We start from the raw sequence: 2,531 nt of genomic DNA, 5'->3' as shown, positions 1-2,531 counted from the left end.
CAACCCCCTTCCCACACTCCCCAAGGAGAAGGCGGGGCTTATCAAACCCTCAGCATCCAGTGCTGTTCTGGTCTGTCCCAGGCGTGGGGACACAGGGTCTGTGCAGAAGGAGTGAGGTCATCCTCCACTGCCATACCCACTGACAGGAGGTCAGCCCACAGGAGGGAATCTTCTGATATGAGAAGCAGATCTGCAGCTCCGGTCATGGAAGAACTGAGGAAGAGGATGGATATCACACATATATCACACATATATGGATATCACACAGGAAAAAGAGGGTGTGGATATCACCCAGGAAGAAGAGGGTGCAGATATTACCCAGGAAGAGGAGGTTGTGGATATCACACAGGAAGATGAGGGTATGGATGTCACACAGGAAGAGGAGCCTGTGGATATCACACAGGAAAAGTAGGATGTAGATATCATACAGGAGAGTAAGCAGGACTGTGCAGACTGTACGAGCTGAGAATGGAGGACCTGCTGCTTTTAGAGTTTTTCTGAACACAAGCATCCAGTGAAGCTATACATTCTGTATGAAAGATTTAGGGATGTTTCATGGCCATTCAATTAAGATGACTAAAGTGCATGAGTGTATAAGCAGGTGCATGTATGAGTATGTGTATGAGTATGTGTGTGTAATTTCTCTCATCAAAGAAGCCACCTGAGCTGTGGTCTTACAGCCGGTAAAGCAACTGTAGTAACGGCCGTTATTTTAAAGCCACAGCGTTCACTGTTTAACCACCTCACGGCGGGACAGGCAATGTATGCCATTTTCAAACAAATGCTGTTTCCCATTGAATGATTATTCTACCCAAAATCCTCTTCTTTGTCCATGACATCCGTGTTCATTTTAAAGTAACCAAATAACTTAATTTTGTCTTGTCATTATTTCTGATGTTATTGGTGGTTGTGGCAGTGTAGTGTGTGCCAGGGCAGTAGATCTGGGGAAGGATAGCAGTGTGTCCTCAGACCGGCATCACCTCCTGCTCCATCTTTCACTTTTTCCCTCTCCCTCAGCAGTTGACAGCATCCACAGTCCACTCACCTATGTGCTGCCAGCCAACCTTTACACAGAAATGTGTGACAGGATCCACAATAAACTCAAAACAGGCCTCAAACGAGATTTCTGCATAATGTTGTCACTTAATTCAGTGGCAGTCCCTGGTCTGCTTCTAAAAGGAAGCACAACAAATTGGACCCTGGGGAAACAGATGATTGCATTTCTCTCTGTGTGAAATGAAACTAAAATAGTATGGAAGCCATGTTGGCTCATGGATGGTGTATGAATGTATTACAATGTGCTGGGTTTGCACTGACCAATACTGCTCACACCTGCACCTGCTACCATCTCTCACACAAACACAAACACACACACACACACACACACACACACACACACACACACACACACACACACTGCATACAGCACTCACACGCACACATACAGTACAATACACACACATTACACATTATGATTATATAACGCACCTTGGAGAACTGTCAACATTTCATCATTTCCATAACCATAAGGAAACTCTTTTGCATCTCAAAGCAGGTTCACTCCACATGCGCTGTGACAAACACACATACACACACACACACACAAACACAAACTGCATTGCATTGAGAAAAAATAACATTTTTGACTGTTTTTATGCATGTTACCTGAACATTCCTTTTGTAATATTATTTGAAAATGTATTGTTTTATTATTTCACGAATTGCTTTAAGAGTGAATCAGCAACCTGACAAAAAATCCTCTTAACTCTGCTGGTGACAGGAAAGGTTTTCAGGGAAATAACCCCTGCGATTGGTTAAGGTTAGGATTAGGGTTAGGGCTAGGGCCAGGGAGTGTTGCATAGGTCCTGTGGTGACCTCACCACTCCCCACCGTTTTCTGCTATTGCGCCGCAAGGAAGCTACATCAAATGCAAAAATGAACAATCTCCAAAAATTAATACAAAATATTCCTCAAAGTCTGATGCAAAAGGTTTATTGTACATGGTTCAAAATCACATACAGTAAACCGGGCTGGTCCGCGCGGAGCGGTAGCATCATCAGTCATAACCCCAAGCAGTCCCCCAAAGCAGTCCCCTAAGCAGTTCCCCAAAGCAGTCCCCTAAGCAGTCAGGCAAGCAGTCTGGCAAGCAGCCCCCCCAAGCAGTCAGCCCCATCCCCAAATGCATCTCCCTTTTTATGCTTATTCCCTCAGCCCCTCCTGGAGCTTAGACTCAGACCCCCTCCTTCAGTTTCATAACACACATTCTGTACACTATTTTTCCAAGATCACACCTGTCTAATTAAAAATAATTACCCCGCCTTGGCTGTACACTATTATCTCCAAGACTGCGCATATCTAATCTATAAAAAATAACTGTCCTTTCTTGACCTGCTCTGCCTTAGCTATACTCGATAAAGAATCCCTGTTTGCGACCCCCCTTTTTTAGAGTCCAACTCTTTTATCTTACACTAAGGGTCCATCCTCCGAGCAACGCTCGGACAGTGTCCAACTCTCATTAACAGCCCCACAAC

The sequence above is a fragment of the Megalops cyprinoides genome, chromosome 13, assembly GCF_013368585.1.
Source record: "Megalops cyprinoides isolate fMegCyp1 chromosome 13, fMegCyp1.pri, whole genome shotgun sequence".
Lineage (NCBI taxonomy): Eukaryota > Metazoa > Chordata > Actinopteri > Elopiformes > Megalopidae > Megalops > Megalops cyprinoides.
This window is presented reverse-complemented; position numbering follows the sequence as displayed.